Source organism: Pleurodeles waltl, chromosome 1_2 (genome assembly GCF_031143425.1).
Source record: "Pleurodeles waltl isolate 20211129_DDA chromosome 1_2, aPleWal1.hap1.20221129, whole genome shotgun sequence".
Classification (NCBI taxonomy): domain Eukaryota; kingdom Metazoa; phylum Chordata; class Amphibia; order Caudata; family Salamandridae; genus Pleurodeles; species Pleurodeles waltl.
Genome location: NC_090437.1, coordinates 1,331,522,737 through 1,331,541,364, shown reverse-complemented (window position 1 = coordinate 1,331,541,364; position 18,628 = coordinate 1,331,522,737). Strand labels below are relative to the sequence as shown.

Sequence of the window (18,628 nt, the reverse complement as noted above, 5' to 3'; positions counted from 1 at the left end):
TGGTGGAGGAGAGCTGAATGGTTTCTGATTCAGTCGTGAAAGCAGACACATAGCTATAAAGGTGACTATCGCTCTCTGCAGACAGGTTTTATTTGGGAATGTAAACCTTTACTGGATTGTCTGTAATTACAGGATGCGAAACTTCCCACTGAGCTAAGTTTGGTGAAGCTAATAAACCACATCTGGTGTGTTTTAAGTATATTTTAGTCTTTGTAAAGTAAACAGTTAAGTGTTTCTTGGAGGGAAACCTCCTTTAAGAGTATGTATAAAACTGCTTCTGTTTTCGTTATTTTATTTTTTTTGCAAATTTGAAGGAAAAAATAGGCTATCTTTTAGAAGCCCCTAAAGCATTTTACCTTACAAACATTTGGAAAAGAGACACACAACCTTTTAAATCGCATAAATGCACTCACAATTGTGTTAAAATTAATAAATATGCACAAACTTTGTACTAAAGCATAAACACAATGTTGAATGAAAATACTGCAGCAGTTTAGCAAACGAGGCAAAGAGACGCTTCCTTTCTATTTGGACACACTTTGTGAATTAAAAGTCAGGGTGTCTCTCGTGTTTGCTAAACTGCAACCATATTTTAATATTATGTAGTGTTTGCATTTAATAAAACACTTTTTTTGGTGCATTTGTGCAAATTGAAATGAAGGCAGAAGCAGTGCAGGGATGTTTAAAAACACAACTGAATGTCAGAGCTAGAATACTTTATCCAAAACTGAGCCAATGAAGAAAGAAAATGAGGGATAAGCAGATAGAGTTAATGTGCATTAGGAGCATGTGAGAGGCAATGTGTCTTTCTGTTTTTATCTATGCTTTTAATTTGCAAGTGTTACATACATAGGCAAGCACATCATTTAAAGAGTATGCCTACATATGCAATGTTTCAATATAAAAACATCACTTTGAAGGAAAACACGTTTCTCAAATATTGGAGTGAAAATGCTTTTGCTGATTAAAAAAAAGTAAAAAAAGCAGGAAAGTAATTAAACAGAAAATTAGCTCTGTCAGGGAAAGAAAACAGTCAGCTTGGAAGCGGCGTGCTGAAAATGAAAATTCAAGTAAAAGCGACACACTGCCATTTTGAAAACAGACACAAAGCCATTTATCATTACCTTTGAGAGATTGGAAAGGGGAAGGAAGCCAGATACAGTTCAGGCCTGTTTCAAAATCCAGTGTAAATGTCAGAGCGAGAATGCTCAGTAAAAGAAAAGTGACACGCTGAAAGAGTCCCAATTACTCCGAATTGTGTTTATCAGTCAATGGGACTTTTATCCCTTCAGCCACCCAATCATCAAAACAATAGTTTAGGAGAGAAAGGATAAGGTAAGTTCTCATTCGTAAAAGAGTGAAGGAGTCTCTCTCAGCTGTTAGGATGTCTTGATCCTCTGAACTGTATAACCATTGGTACACATCTGCAAATGCTTTCACTATTTCCTCTTGGTGTGTGACCGGTGTCTGTCAGTCATGTAGTGCTTTCTGATTATGTGATCAGTGTCTGTGAGTCATGAAGTATCTCCTTAGTGTGTGACCAGTGTCTGTGAGTCTTGAAGTATCTCCTTAGTGTGTGACCGGTGTATGTGAGTCATGTAGCATGTTCTTGGTGTGTGATCAGTGTATGTAAGTGATGTATCTCTTTAGTGTGTAACCAGTGTCTGTGAGTCTTGTAGTATCTCCTTAGTGTGTGACCGGTGTATGTGAGTCATGTAGTGCTTTCTGGTTATGTGACCAGTGCATGTGAGTCATGTAGTATCTTCTTCACGTGTGACCAGTGTGTGTGAGTCATGTAGTATGTTCTTGGTTTGTAATCAGTGTATGTAAGTCGTGTATCTCCTTGGTCTGTGACCCCTGTATGTGAGTCATGTAGTATCTTCTTGGTGTGTGATCAGTGTATGTGAGTCATGTAGTATCTTCTTGGTGTGTGATCAGTGTATGTGAGTCATGTAGTATCTTCTTGGTGTGTGATCAGTGCATGTGAATCATATAGTATCTTCTTCATGTGAGACCAGTGTATTAGAGTCATGTAGTATCGTCTTGGCATTTGACCACTGTATATGAGTCATGTAGTATCTCCTTAGCATGTGACTAGTGTTTGTGAGTCATGCAGTATCTTCTTGACATGTGACCAGTGTATGTGAGTCATGTAGTATGTTCTTGGTGTGTGATCAGTGTATGTAAGTCATGTATCTCCTTAGTGTTTGACCAGTGTCTGTGAGTCAAGTAGTATCTCCTTAATGTGTGACCGGTGTATGTGAGTTATGTAGTTTCTTCTTGGTGTGTGATCAGTAAATGTGAATCATATAGTATCTTCGTGACGAAGGCCAGTGTATGTTACTAATGTAGTATATTCTTTGCATGTGACCAGTGTACATGAGTCATGTAGTACATCCTTAGTGTGTGACCAGTGTATGTGAGTCATGTAGTGCTTTCTGGTTGTGTGACCAGTGCATGTGAGTCATGTAGTATCTTCCTAATGTGTGACCAGTGTATGTGAGTCATGTAGTATGTTTTTAGTGTGTGATCAGTGTATGAACGTCATGTATCGTCTTGATGTGTGACCAGTGTCTGTGAGTCTTGTAGTATCTCCTTGGTGTGTGATCGTTGTATGTGAGTCAGGTAGTGTCTTCTTGGCATGTGACCAGTGTATGTGAGTCATGTAGTGTCTTCTTGGCATGTGATCAGTGTATGTGAGTCATGTAGTATGTTCTTGGTGTGTAATCAGTGTATGTGACTCATGAAGTATCTTCTTGGTGTGTGACCAGTGTCTGTGAGTCATGTAGTATCTTCTTGGTGTGTGATCAGTGTATGTGGGTCATGTAGTATCTTGTTAGTGTGTGACCAGTGTCTGTGAGTCTTGTAGTATCTCCCTAGTGTGTAATCGGTGTATGTGAGTCATGTAGCATCTTCTTGGCATGTGACCAGTGTATGTGAGTTGTTAGAAATGGGGTCTTTGGTTGGCAGTCAGGTTACCCTCTGTCCAAGCAAGGACCCTCACTCTAGTCAGGGTAAGTCACACACAATCCAAATTATCCTGTGCCCACCCTCTGGTAGCTTGGCACTGAGCAGTCAGGCTTAACTTAGAAGGCAGCTCTCATCGCTAAGGCGGAAGTATCTGGAGAGACCATCAGCATTGGCGTGGTCAACCCTTGGGCGATGCTCCACCGTAAAGTCCATCCCCTGTAGGGAAATGGACCACCTCAAGAGTTTTGGATTCTCACCCCTCATCTGCATGAGCCATCTGAGGGGCCTGTGGTCTGTCTGAACTCGGAAGTGAGTCCCAAACAGGTAGGGTCTTAGCTTCTTCAGTGCCCAGACTAAAGCAAATGCTTCTCTCTCAATAGCACTCCACCTCTGTTCCCGTGGTAATAGTCTTCTGCTAATAAAGACTACTGGTTGGTCTGAGCCGTCCTCATTTAGCTGTGCTAGAACAGCCCCTATGCCATGCTCTGAAGCGTCTGTCTGTACAATAAATTCGGGGAGTAGTAAGAGGCCTTGAGAACGGGGGCCGTGCACATGGCTTCCTTCAGAGAATCAAAGGCTTTCTCACAAGCCTCTGTCCAATTCACCAACCTAGGTTGTTTCTTGGAAGTGAGTTCTGTCAAGGGTGACACAATGGTACCATAGCCGTTGACGAATCTGTGGTAGTATCCTTTGAGGCCTAAAAAGGCTCTCACCTCAGTCTGTGTTCTAGGTGTTTGCCAGGTCTTGATAGTTTCAATCTTGGCCTGGAGTGGCTGCACCTTGCCACCACCTACTAGGTGTCCCAAGTACACCACGGAACCCTGCCCAATCTGGCGCTTACTAGCCTTGATAGTCAGGCCTGCCTGTTGAAGAGCCTGAAGCACCTCCTTGAGGTGGAGCAGGTGTTCCTCCCAGCTGGAACTGTAGACAGCTATGTCGTCCAGGTAAGATGCACAATAGGCATCTTTACCAACTAGGACCCCGTTAACCAACCGTTGGAAGGTAGTAGGGGCATTTTTCAATCCAAATGGCATCACCCGGAATTGGTAATGGCCATCAGGGGTGGAAAATGCTGATCTTTCTTTAGCCCCCTCAGTCAGGGTGATCTGCCAGTACCCTGAAGTAAGATCAAACGTACTCAGGAACTTGGCAGCGCCTAGTCTGTCAACGAGCTCATCAGCTCGGGGGATGGGGTGAGCATCAGTTCAGGTGACTGAGTTGAGACCCCGGTAGTCCACACTGAACCTGAGTTCTGGCTTCGCACCTGGGGCAGTAGCCTTAGGAACCAATACCACAGGGCTGGCCCAGGGACTACTGGATTTCTCAATAACCCCTAAAGTCAACATCTTGGAGACCTCCTCTTTGATGCTGGCCTTCACCTTATCCGATAACCTGTAAATTTTGTTCTTCACAGGGGGACTGTCACCTGTGTCAATGTCATGAACACAGAGGTGGGTCAGTCCAGGAGTAAGGGAGAAGAGGGGGGAGAACTGTTCTAACAGCTCATAGCAGTCTCCTCTCTGGGTTAGAGTCAGGGAGTCAGAGAGAATGATGCCCTCCACTGACCCATCCCCTTCTTTGGCAGAGAGGAGGTCGGGGAGAGGTTCACTCTCCTCTTCCATGCCCTCATCTGTGACCAGGAGCATACTGACCTCAGACCTCTCAAAGTGAGGTTTGAGCCGGTTGTGATGGAGGACCCTTAGGGGGTGCCTAGGGGTCTTGAGGTCCACTAGATAAGTGGGCTCCCCTTTATGCTCCTTGATCTCAAAAGGGCCAGTCCAGCAGTCCTGGAGAGCCCTGGGCTCTACTGGCTCCATCACCCAAACTTTGTCTCCAGGTGAGAACTCAAAAAAGAGTGGTCTTCCGGTCATACCACTCCTTCATCACCTCTTGACTGGCCTCGAGGTTACTCTTGGCCCGCTTCCAGAAGCGTTGGGTTTGGTTGCGGAGGGCCAGCATGTAGCTGACCACATCCTGAGGAGCTGACTTGGAAGCTTTCTCCCAGCCGTCCTTAACAATGCTTAGGGGTCCCCTGACAGGGTGACCATAGAGAAGTTCAAAGGGGCTGAACCCCACCCCTTTCTGGGGCACCTCTCTGTAAGCAAACAACAGGCATGGTAAGAGGACGTCCCACTTATGCCTCATGGCATCAGTCAGGCCACTAATCATGCCCTTCAGGGTCTTGTTGAATCTCTCAACAAGCCCATTGGATTGAGGATGATAAGGGGTGGTAAACCGATAGGTCACCCCACACTCATCCCACATGGACTTCATGTATGCAGACATGAAGTTTGTGCCCCTGTCAGACACAACCTCCTTAGGGAATCCCACACGGGTAAATATTCCCAACAGGGCTCTGGTCACCACCGGTGCAGTCACCGTTCTCAGAGAGATTGCCTCTGGATAGCGGGTGGCATGGTCCACCAAAACCAGAAGAAACCTGTTGCCCAAGGCAGTTTTGGGGTCCAAGGGACCAACAATGTCAATGCCCACCCTTTCAAAGGGGGTGCCAACGACTGGGAGTGGGAGCAGGGGAGCCTAAAGCTATTTCCCTATTTTCCCACTAGCCTGGCAGGTGGGGCAAGCTCTGCAGAAGTTATCTGAGGCTGTCCTCATTCTGGGCCAATGGAAGTGGGTGACAAGCCTGTTAAAGGTCTTGTCTTGGCCCAGGTGTCCTGCCAGGGGGATTTCGTGAGCCAGACCCAGTAGGAAGGTCCGGTAACACTGGGGGACCACCAGCACATGGGCTGCCCCAGGACCTGGAACCTTAGGCTCACTGTAAAGGAGATCATTCTCCCAGTAAATATGGTGATTGCCAGAGGCGTCACCTGCTGCTTGGGCTGTGGCCTGTTGCCTCAGACCCTTAAGGGCGGGGCATTCCTTCTGCGCCTTGCAGAATTCTGCCCTGGTTGGGCCCCCCTCTACTTGCCAGCCAGCAAGTTCAGGTAGGTTACCCAGGTCAGCTATGTCCTCCCCAGCTGGCTCAGGGGCCTCCTCCTCCTCAGGGGCCCCATCCTCCACCGTGGGAACATTTGAGGCGGGTTTCCCACGCCTCTTGCCCGTCCTCTTTGCAGCTGTCTGGGCCATTTTTCCAGGCTCCAGACGCCCTTAACTCCCTTCCCGGGCAGCCATGGACCGTGTGGTCATGCAGACCCACTCAGGCAACCCTAACATCTCCAGGTGGGATCTGAGCTCTACGTCTTTCCAAGCAGTATGCTCAAGATCATTGCCTAACAGACAATCTACAGGCATGGCAGGACTCACAGCTACTTTCAGAGTACCAGAGACCCCCCCCCCACTCAAAGGGAACCAGAGCCACCGGTAGGTGACTCTCACGATTGTCAGCGATTATGACCTGATGGAATGTATTAGGGACTATCTGCTCTGTTGACACCAGCTGACTCTTGACAGTAGTCATACTGGCTCCTGTTTCACGCAGAGCCTCCACCTTTTGCCCATCAATGGTGACCCACTGCCTATACTTGGAAGTATTTTGGGGCATGTGGGCTTTGGGCACCATTTCTCTTTCTCCCAGGGACACTAGGGAAACCTCTGCCTGCTCCCCAAAGCTATCTGGGTCTGTCTCCCCCCCGAGCTCTACACTAGTCAACCCAGGTGTCTGTCCGGTGGTGGACGGTGCTCTCTTGGAACACTGGGAGTTGCCCTTATAGTGACCATACTGGTAGCACTCTAAGCATTTGGGAGTGAATTTCCCTGATTTATCATAAGTCCCTGGCTTTTTCCCAAATCTGGAAGAGGAATGGTTGCCACCCCCTCCCTGGGACTTCTTTTGGGGGGCTTTTGAGAGTTCCATATCTGTAAGTTTATCTTCCTCCTCTTTCTTCTGTTGGGAACCCTGACCACCTTTGTGGGTGTCCCCCCCAGATACCTTTTTGGACACTCTGGTGCTAACCCAGAGGTCCGCCTCCTCAGCAAGCTTCCTGGGATCAGTCAGCTTACTATCTACCAAGTGCTGGCGCAACTCTGTAAAAGTAGTATTGAGCATATGCTCTCTCAGAATCAAGTCATAAAACCCTTTATAATCACCTACTTTGTTGCCCCACACCCATCCATTCAGTGCCTTACTGGAAAAGCCAAAGAAATCTACCCATGTTTGTGTGGTTTGTTTGGTGCTGTCCCTGAACCTCTGACGGTATCCCTCAGGGGTCAGCCCAAACTTGGCAAGTAAAATGGCTTTCTGAAGTGGGTATGTGTTTCTATCCTTAGGATCCAGTGTGAGAAGTGTGTCCCTCCCCAGTACTGGTACATAACTCCACATAGCTGTACCCCATTGCCCTTCAGGAACCTTATAGCCCTCTAGTGTAACTTCAAAAGCAGCTAGCCACTTATCTATGTCATCTCCCACCACAAAACTGGGCATTACATTTTTGGGTATACAAGCCTTCTTCTCTCCAACAGGTCCTGCATGTGTGCTGCCACCATTACTGCTGGATTCAGACTGTCTTGCCTTGATCTCCAGCTCCTTGAGACTCAGTTCATGAGCCAACAATAGTTTCTTTTCAGCCAAAGCTCTCTCAGCTGCAGCTTCAGCTCTTTCAGCTTCCATCTGTTTGGCTGCTCTTTCAGCCTCCTTGGCCTCTCTCTCTGCCCTTCTTTCCTCCTGTTGAGCCTCAATTTTCTGTTTTGCCATTTGCAATTGGAACTCTCTTTCTTCTCTCCTTTCCTCTGCGGTCAGGCTTTGCTCAGAGACACTGCTCCCTGGTCTGGAAGGGGGCACAATCGCAGTGGTAACATCACCCACTGATGGCAACAAATCCTCTGAGGGGCCATTTTCTGGCTCCTATTCCTCATCATCCTCCTCTAAATGGGCTTTTGCCCAGGCCCTCAGCACCACTTGAAAGTCCTCCTTTCTGGAGGCCCCTTGGGCGGGTACTCTCATCACCCTGCAGAACCCTTTTAGCTGCTTGACAGTATATGTCTCCAACAGGGCTAGGTCCAAATCTCCTGCTTGAGAACCAGCCAGAGACATGTTGCGCGAGGATTTAGTTTTTGAAAATTGTAAAGAAGAACGAATTTGCAAAAAGAGATAAAAATCAAGTAGACCTTCAACTGTGGGTAGGTCGTGAAATACTTAGCTACTGTATGTCACTGCACAAATACAAGTCCTATCCTCACCGCTGATCACCAATGTTAGAAATGGGGTCTTTGGTTGGCAGTCAGGTTACCCCCTGTCCAAGCAAGAACCCTCACTCTAGTCAGGGTAAGTCACACACAATCCAAATTATCCTGTGCCCACCCTCTGGTAGCTTGGCACTGAGCAGTCAGGCTTAACTTAGAAGGCAATGTGTAACGTATTTGTGCAATAAATCATACAATAACACAATATAGCACCACAAAAATACATCACACAGTGTTTAGAAAAATATATAATATTTATCTGGGTATTTGTAGGTCAAAACGATAAAAAAAATGCAATAAGAAATTGTAGGGATATCACTGAAAAGTGATATAAAGTGTCTTAAGTCTTTAAAAAGCAAACAAAGTCTCTTTCAAGCACAAAGTACCGGGATTGGAGTGGAAAATCTCCGCAAAGGGCCGCAGAGGAGGAGATGCATGAAAAATGGTGTGTGGGTTGGTTTCGCCACTTCACACACGGACTTGCGTCGTTATTTTTCACGCGGAGAAGACGTGTGTTGTTTTCCGGCGTGGACAGTCTCCTTCTGTGGGTCGCGGGATTACCAGATGTCCCGGGGTCTGTGCGTGGAATCCTGGGCTTGTTATCCGGCTGCGCGTTGTTCCGGTGGGCTGTGCGTGGAATTTCCTCCCTCACTGCAGGCGTTGCGTCGATTTCCTCTCTGGAAGTCAGGCAGCATTGTCCAGGCAGGCCGTGCGTCGATGTTCCGGTCGCACCGCAGGCGTCGCGTCAATCTTTTCCTTGCGGGGTCGAGCGGTGTCTTTCCGGATCGGCGTGCAGTGAATTTTTCACCGCGGAGCAAGCTGTGCGTCTAATTTTTCGGCGCACAAGGCGTCCAGTTGAAAGAAAGATGTTTTTTTGGTCCTGAGACTTCAGGAAAAAGAAGGCAAGCTCTATCCAAGCCCTTGGAGAGCACTTCTGCAGCAAGACAAGAGTTCAGCAAAGCAGCAGGGCAATCCTTTGTAGAAAGCAGTCAGGTGAGTCCTTTGAGCAGCCAGGCAGTTCTTCTTGGCAAGATGCAGGTTCTGGTTCAGGTTTCTTCTCCAGCAAGTGTCTGAGGTGGTAGGGCAGAGGCCCTGTTTTATACCCAAATATGCCTTTGAAGTGGGGGAGACTTCAAAGAGGGGCTTAGAAGTGCATCAGGTCCCTTTCAGTTCAATCCTGTCTGCCAGGGTCCCAGTAGGGGGTGTGGCAGTCCTTTGTGTCAGAGCAGGCCCTCCACCCTCCCAGCCCAGGAAGACCCATTCAAAATGCAGATGAATGCAAGGGAGGCTGAGTACCCTGTGTTTGGGGTGTGTCTGAGACAATGCACAAGGAGCTGTCAACTAAACCCAGCCAGACATGGATTGTAAGGCACAGAAAGATTTAAGTGCAGAGAAATGCTCACTTTCTAAAAGTGGCATTTCTACAATAGTAATATTAAATCCAACTTCACCAGTCAGCAGGATTTTGTATTACCATTCTGGCCATACTAAATATGACCTTCCTGCTCCTTTCAGATCAGCAGCTACCACTTCAATAATGTATGAGGGCAGCCCCAATGTTAGCCTATGAAGGGAGCAGACCTCACAGTAGTGTAAAAACGAATTCAGGAGTTTTACACTACCAGGACATGTAAACTACACAGGTGCATGTCCTGCCTTTTACCCACACAGCACCCTGCTCTAGGGGTTACCTAGGGCACACATTAGAGGTGACTTATGTGTAGAAAAAGGGTAGTTTTAGGCTTGGCAAGTACTTTTAAAAGCCAAGTCGAATTGGCAGTGAAACTGCACACACAGGCCTTGCAATGGCAGGCCTGTGACAAGGTAAAGGGGCTACTTAAGTGGGTGGCACAACCAGTGCTGCAGGACCACTAGTAGCATTTAATCTACAGGCCCTAGGCACATACAGTGCACATTACTAGGGACTTATAAGTAGATTAAATAGTCCAATCAGGTATGATCCAAAGTTACCATGTTTAAAGGGAGAGTGCATATGCACTTTAGCACTGGTTAGCAGTGGTAAAGTGCGCAGAGTCTAAAAGCCAGCAAAAACTGAGTCCAAAAGTGGACCCTAAGGCATGTCAGGTCTAACATGAGTCATGTAGTAAGTTCTTGGTGTGTGATCATTGTATGTGAGTGATGTATCTCCTTAGTGTGTGACCAGTGTCTGAGTCTTGTAGTATCTCCTTAGTGTGTGATTGGTGTATGTGAGTCATGTAGCATCTTCTTGGCATATGACCAGTGTATGTGGGTCATGTAGTATGTTCTTGGTGTGTGATCAGTGTACGTAAGTGATGTATCTCCTTAGTGTGTGATCGGTGAATGTGAGTCATGTAATATCTTCTTGGCATGTGACCACTGTATGTGAGTCATGTAGTATGTTCGTGGTGTGTGATCAGTGTATGTAAGTCATGTATCTCCTAAGTGTGTGACCAGTGTATGTGAGCCATGTAGTAGCTTCTTGGCATGTGACCAGTGTATGTGAGTCATGTAGTATCTTCTTGTCATAAGACCAGTGCATCTGAGTCATGTAGTATCTCCATAGTGTGTGACCAGTGTATGTGATTCATGTAGTATCTTCTTGATATGTGACGAGTTATGTGAGTCATGTAGGATGTTCTTGGTGTGTGATCAGTGTATGTACGTCATGTACCTCCTTAGTGTGTGACCAGTGTCTGTGAGTTAAGCAGTATCTCCTTAGTGTGTGACCGGTGTATGTAAGTCATGTAGTACCTTTTTGGCATATGACCAGTGTATGTGAGTCATGTAGTATGTCCTTGGTGTGTGATCAGTGTATGTGAGTCATGTATCTTCTTAGTGTGTGACCAGTGTCTGTGAGTCTTGTAGTATCTCCTTAGTGTGTGATCAGTGTATGTGAGTCATGTAGTGCTTTCTGCTTACGTGACCAGTGCATATGAGTCATGTAGTATCTTCTTGGCATGTGACCAGTGTATGTGAGTCATGTAGTATGTTCTTGGTGTGTGATCAGTGTATGTAAGTCATGTATCTCCTTAGTGTGTGACCAGTGTATGTGAGTCATGTAGTATCTTATTGGCATGTGACCAGTGAATGTGAGTCATGTAGTATCTTCTTGGTGTGTGACTGGTGTATGTGAGTCATGTAGTATCTTCTTGGTGTAAGACCAGTGTATGTGACTCATGCAGTATCTTCTTGATATGTAACCAGTATCTTCTTGGCATTTGACCAGTGTATGTGAATCATGTAGTATGTTCTTGGTGTGTGATCAGTGTATGTAAGTCATGTATCTCCTTAGTGTGTGACCAGTGTATGTGAGTCATGTAGTATCTTCTTGGCATGTGACCAGTGAATGTGAGTCATGTAAAATGTTCTTGGCATGTGACCAGTGTATGTGAGTCATGTCGTATCTTCTTGGCATAAGACCAGTGCATGTGTGTCATGTAGTATCTCCTTAGTGTGTGACCTGTGTATGTGACTCATGTAGTATCTTCTTGATAAGTGACGAGTTATGTGAGTCATGTAGTATGCTCTTGGTGTGTGATCAGTGTATGTACGTCATGTACCTCCTTAGTGTGTGACCAGTGTCTGTGAGTTAAGCAGTATCACCTCCTGTGTGTGTACGGTGTATGTGAGTCATGTAGTACCTTCTTGGCACATGACCAGTGTATGTGAGTCATGTAGTATGTCCTTGGTGTGTGATCAGTGTATGTGAGTCATGTATCTCCTTAGTGTGTGACCAGTGTCTGTGAGTCAAGTAGTATCTCCTTAGTGTGTGATCAGTGTAAGTAAGTCATGTATCTCCTTAGTGTGTGACCAGTGTCTGTGAGTCAAGTAGTATCTCCTTAGTGTGTGATCAGTGTAAGTAAGTCATGTATCTCCTAAGTGTGTGACCAGTGTATGTGAGTCATGTAGAATCTTCTTGACATGTGACTAGTGTATGTGAGTCATGTAGTATCTTCTTGGTGTGTGATCAGTGTATGTGAGTCATGTAGTATCTTCTTGGTGTGTGATCAGTGTATGTGAGTCATGTAGTATCTTCTTGGTGTGTGGTCAGTGTATGTGAGTCATGAGTCATGTAGTATCTTCTTGGTGTATGATGAGTGTATGTGAGTCATGTAGTATCGTCTTGGTGTGTGATCAGTGTATGTAAGTCATGTATCTCCTTAGTGTGTGACCTGTGTCTGTGAGTCAAGTTTCATCTCCTTAGTGTGTGACAAGTGTATGTGAGTCATGTAGAATCTTCTTGACATGTGACTACTGTATGTGAGTCTTGCAGTATCTGCTTGACATGTGACCAGTGTATGTGAGTCATGTAGTATGTTCTTGGTGTGTGATCAGTGTATGTGAGTCATGAGTCATGTAGTATCTTCTTGGTGTGTGATCAGTGTATATGAGTCATGTAGTATCTTCGTGGTGTGTGATCAGTGTATGTAAGTCCTGTATCTCCTTAGTGTGTGACCAGTGTCTGTGAGTCAAGTTGTATCTCCTTAGTATGTGACCAGTGTCTGTGAGTCAAGTTGTATCTCCTAAGTGTGTGACCAGTGTATGTGAGTCATGTGGAATCTTCTTGACATGTGACTAGTGTATGTGAGTCATGCAGTATCTTCTTGACATGTGACCAGTGTATGTGAGTCATGTAGTATGTTCTTGGTGTGTGATCAGTGTATGTAAGTCATGGATTTCCATAGTGTGTGACCAGTGTATGTGAGTCAAGTTGTATCTCCTTAGTGTGTGACCAGTGTATATGAGTCATGTAAAGTCTTCTTGACATGTGACAAGGATAGTGGGTCATGTAGTATCTTCTTGGTGTGTGATCAGTGTATGTGAGTCATGTAGTATCTTCTTGGTGTGTGATCAGTGTATGTGAGTCATGTAGTATCTTCTTGGTGTGTGATCAGTGTATGTGAGTCATGTAGTATCTTCTTGATGTGTGATCAGTGTATGTGGGTCATGTAGTATCTTCTTGGTGTGTGATCAGTGTATGTGAGTCATGTAGTATCTTCTTGGCGTGTGATCAGTGTATGTGGGTCATGTAGTATCTTCTTGGTGTGTGATCAGTGTATGTGAGTCATGTAGTATCTTCTTGGTGTGTGACCAGTGTATGTGAGTCATGTAGTATGTTCTTGGTGTGTGATCAGTGTATGTGAGTCATGTAGTATCTTCTTGGTGTGTGATCAATGTATGTTGGTCATGTAGTATCTTCTTGGTGTGTGATCAGTGTATGTGAGTCATGTAGTATTGCTGGTATTGCCAGCTGGACTTCCCCTTGCTTAAGTACTGCTGCTGGGAGGCGCCTGCCTTCTCCCCTGTTCATAATGACACCATTATAGTTTGCCTACCACGTGCTCTGCTTCAGTTTTAAGAATTCTGTTGTGATCATATGTTTTCACACTGTACTCTACGTATCTTCTCTAGCTCCTGTAGTATGTTGTATTACACAGTAAGATCCCTAATTTCTGTCTCCAATGAAACTTGGAGTTCCCTTGTTTTGGTTCATGTGAGGTCAAGTCCCTCTTCATACAGTCTTGTAGAACTGTTTTCTAGCTGCCCATAATATCTGTGCTGGTGGTACTGGAAGTCTCTTGGTAGATAAATATGTATTTAAGTGCTCTCATTGGCTTGAATTTTCAGTGGACAGGTTGTATCTGGATACACTTCTCCTTGAATGTTTGAACGTTGGTGCATATAGATTTGTACCGAAGAATGATCAGCCATTTCCCCTTTAATTCCCCTTTAAGTATTGGGCAGATAGACATCCACCTAATGGATGCATTAGATATAAGAACAAGAGCATGTCCCATTGATACATGACATAAAGGTGTATTCCTTTCCATCAGGTTGTGTCAGTCGCCATGGTTCTACTAGGCCATGACCATCTATAATGTCATTCAGAACTGCTCTGACCTTGCCTTTGTGCCTATCTGTGGGGCCAGTGCTGTCAATCATATGGTCTTGTGCTAGGTTTCCTTCTCCCAGTGCTTAATTTGAGCCAGTGGTTTCCAGTGCTGGTCACCAGCACTTAATTGTCAACACTGGCACTTATAACATAGTGGCGCCTTTGTTTAATTTAGTGTTGAACACAAGAGAAGTTAATAAATCAACCTACATTTAAAATGAGTGATACGTGTTACCCAAGCCATTCTTATAGCCTTGGTGGCATGGAATAGTCACACTTGTAGGAGTGTGTTGGTTAGTAGTTGTGTTGGTAATATCATTGTCAACACTTGCAGGGGTTTAGCGTGGTGCAAGCTGCACTGCCCTCCTGACGCGGGCCATGGCACTTATTTTGTTTTCCAAGTTAACCACTTCATCCTCCGCATGATCAATTGTGTGCATCCTCTCTCAGTGAGGACACTACAAAACCTAGAAGGGAAGATTGTTTTGTCAGTGTTTGGGACTTACATGATTAAAAATCAAATCTTAGCAAAAAAATACTTCCCTTGTGGGTCGACCCATGTTTACAAAATTGTGTTTCGTCGTGATGTTGCACAAACACTCACCATCTCTGGTGTTTCTTGACACACTCGCAGCCAAGACATCATCAGACTGCAGACTAAGAAGTGCATGCACCACATTTCCATGTCCATCAAGACCACCCCATCCCTGCTCCAATTTAGTTGAATTCTCACCTCTTTAAAGAACACTACATCATAATGTATTAACAGTTCACAGTCGAACTACCTCTGCCATCACTCTTTGACTTTATGCTTGTCTTAAACCCTGCACAGCGCTCTGCTGCCTCTTGGCTAGGTTTGCACTATAGAAGTACCATATACTTACATTTGGATGACCACCATGCATCATTAGGAGGGCATCTCTTCAGATGTGTCACCTAGGGGCTCATTATGGAGGTTCATTCTATTACTGCTTATCACTTGTCTTTCCCATTCCCTTTTAAGTTTCCCATAATTCCGCGGGGGTGGATATGTGTCTCTCGTATAAGTACGATATTGTATTTTTTGATAGCCAACTCTCATAGGACTTTTTTTACTGTTGATGTAATTCATCATCCCATTCACTTTAACATATTATTTTGAAGGGCTTTTCTCTGTCCATCTTGCAAAAATGATGTGTGCTATTGTCAGTTCACATGTTTAAGAATAACTTCTTGGGCTTGCATTTGGTTAAAACAAATATGGCAGATAAATGGCGTTTGTGGTGGAGGAATTAAATGGAAGGAGAAATAATAATGAGAAGGAGAGGTCAAAGACATATTATGAGACTAGAAAAGACAGTGAATAAAGGATCTGGTGCCCACTGGTAATGTGCTGTGAATAGAATGAATTCTAGTGACTAATTTTTCAAACTCTGAAGACTAAAAAAACTTCAGACATATAAGCCAAGCCCAACAAGCCTCTCCTGTCCACATGGCCTTTCTAAATATAGGTTTAAAGCCTTAGCTAGAGAGAGGAGATCCTCCCCTGCGATCCAGATTACCAGCATCTTCAGAATCAGCATTCACAGAAGGAGGAATGGATGGTCTGTCTGCTTAAGGGAAGGTGATGTTATGTTGTCAGAGAAAACTGCAGGCAGTTACACCGAGCCTTATCCTTAATCAAGTGTTCTCACCACTTCTTTTTTCATTTTTTTCCCTTTATAATTTATCCTTTGTGAAATGTTCAGGCTTTTAATGTAGATTTTCACGTGTCTGTTTACCTGGAAGCAGCTCCTGTTGGTTTCTTGTCCATGAAAGCCCGTTGTTTTGCAATATCTCCTATGCAGTGTCACTCTGATTTTTGAGAATGTTGTGCTGAGTTCTCCTCAGTGTCCGGATTTATGTTTGTCAGTAGTTCAATATTGTGTGAGTTTGTGGGGATTAACTTCCATGGTTCCAATTCCTTGTGCTTGCATTTATACTCAGTAACATCCTTGCAGGTTCTAAAAGTCTGTACTGAATGTCCCATTTGTGAAGAAATGTTTTCACGTTTCTTGTTGTTTCATGTGAAAAGTCTGCTGCCACAAATATCAAGTGTTCTTTTTCCTTGCAGCCTCTATTACTAGTCGGGCCTGATGGTGCTGTAAGAAGGATGCTATTATTGGCATCTGGCGAGTGTTTATGTCATGCTGTCTCCTCTGATTGATCTGTGTACCCTTTGGAGTTGTGGTGGAAGGTAAAATGGCTGCTTGATCATGGTTGGTATGAAGAAGGTATGAATGGTATGCCTGTCATTTGGTCCTATGCCTTCTGGGATACCTGAAGAATCGGTGTTATTTCTTCAACTCCTGTCTTCTAGGTCAATGTTTTTTGTCCCAAATACCATACTTCCTGGGTGATAACAGGGCTGTTGTCTACAGGGTTGATGTAGATTGCAGTATCTAATAGTTAACCTGCTGGGAGATCCATGATGGCCTGGAAGGAAGCCAAGTCTGCTCTTAGTTACTCCGCATGGAGTCCACAGAGACTTTGATTGTGTTTAGTTCATTTAGTAGGATTCCCATGTTAATGTCTGACATTTTTTCAACAATCAATCATTCAGGTGCTTGTTGAGCGCAACTACTCACCCGCAAGGACCGGCTCCCTTTTCGGAGTATAACTCGCTGACATTGATTTACTGGTGGTCCTTGTAACTGATATAATTATTGCAGGTGTAAGACACATTGCCCGTTGGAGGTAATAATTAATGGGGTTTAGTGTGGCAGGTAGTTATTTTTGGTCTCTACACATAGCTTGGAAGTAAACTGGTCATTTATTACACATACTAACACAAATATGTTTTTACTACTTTGATATTGGTTATTATATCTTTGGCACTATTGGTGACATATGATTTTGGCTGGATAGGACTCACAATGGGTGTCTCTTTATACTAATAGTTTATCACCTCAAGTTATGATCAGCTTTAAGGGTAATGGCTCATGAAGTGGGGTCCTTTCTTCCAATCCTCTTGTCTCAGACTGAATGGACTTTAATAGGATTTATTAATCTATGTTGATGACTTTATTTTTTCCATGACTTTTGACATCCAGGAAGGTTTATATGCTATAAAGCAACTAAATCTCAGCCCTGAAGAAGTCAAGTGACGAAACACGTGTTGGCTGTGAGGTCGTTATAAGAATGATGGACGTCTCAATAAGGAGTAATCTATAAAAAGGATGGATGTTTAATCAATAATTAATAATAATGAAATAGGAAAGTAACATGGAACTATTCTTCGGTTTATTTGGTATAAGAAATGGATTTATAATCTGAATACTGAGGAATGTGGAAATTAAAGTATTGGAATTTCATATTTATTTTGATCCTAAAGATTTTTGTTGTGAGAGGGCACGTAAAAATAACTCGGACAGAAACAAAATCACATATGAGCATTCTGAGGTTTGGAATGTTTTTGCTATTGCCTCTCTTTGATTCTACTAATGTTGAACTATTGTACAGAATTTAATATTGCAGGAACTGTTGTAAATATTGTTGTTAATTGATACTAGATCAACGAGTGCCTCAGTATTGTTGTACTCACCCGCAAGGGTCTCAAGGCGCTGAGTGGGGGCAAGTAGCGTCTATCAGTGAGGTGGTTCTTTGAAAAGCCTTCAAGCTCCTTCGTGAAGTTAAGGAGGGGGTAGCTCGTCTGAGGTGGAGTGGAAGGGCGTTCCAAGCTGTGGCTGCGAGGTGGGAGAATGAGTGACCCCCTGTTCTTGTTTTCCTGATGCGGGGTACTTCTGCGAGAGAGAGCTGGGCTGAGAAAAGGGTCCTGTGGGGTACGTGGAAGCTGAGTTGCCTGTTCAGGTAGGCTGGTCCGGTGTCGTGGAGAGCTTTGTGTGCGTGGGTAAGGATCTTGAAGGTAATTATTTTCTCTATGGGAAGCCAGTGTAGTGTGTGCAGGTGTTGAGAGATGTGGCCGTGCCGGGGCAGGTCGAGTATCAGTCTGTCGGTGGTGTTCTGTATGGTCTGTAGTTTGCAGATGAGTTTAATGTTGATCCTGGTGTAGAGCACATTGCTGTAGTCCAGTCTGCTGGAAATGAGGGCGTGAGTGACGGTCTTTCTGTGTTCCACTTGAAGGTCTTGCGTAGGAGGCGGAGGGTGTGGAAGCAGGTGGATGTGACTGAGTTGATTTGGCCGTTCATGTTAAGTTTGGAGTCCAGGATGATCCCGAGTTTGCGGGCGTGGTTCGTGAGATGGGCGGGCGGGCTTCCAAGGGTGGGTGGCCCCCAGGAGTCGTTCCACGCATCGGGTTGAGGGCCTATGATGAGTACTTCCGTCTTGTTTGCGTTGAGTTGAAGGCAGCTGTTTTTCGTCCAGTTGGACTTTGCCTTTCCTGCAAGTGCCTCTGAAAAGAGCAGTAGTCATGATGATTTGTGTTCTGACATGCTGTGACCCTGGGCTTATAGTCTGGGCTATTTTGCCTTGCATTCGTCATCTCCTCACCTCTTGTGTCGCGTCAGTCCATTGGAAGTTTTTTGATTTATTCCCTGATCAGATTGGCAAATTTCTTACAGTTTTTAGGCACATATGAGCTGCCTGCGCTGCCACGCCCTGAATGCAGATCTCATGCACATGCTGTGGTCTTGCCTGGCCCTGCAGAGTTACTGGCAGTTAGTACTC

General features: G+C 44.8%; 1 protein-coding gene across 1 annotated transcript in view; it reads right to left on the bottom strand.

Annotated features, from left to right (window-relative positions):
* Window positions 1-18,628, bottom strand: part of LOC138251582 (myelin protein P0-like) — an 87,163-nt gene that overhangs the window by 30,886 nt on the left and 37,649 nt on the right. The window lies entirely within an intron of this gene.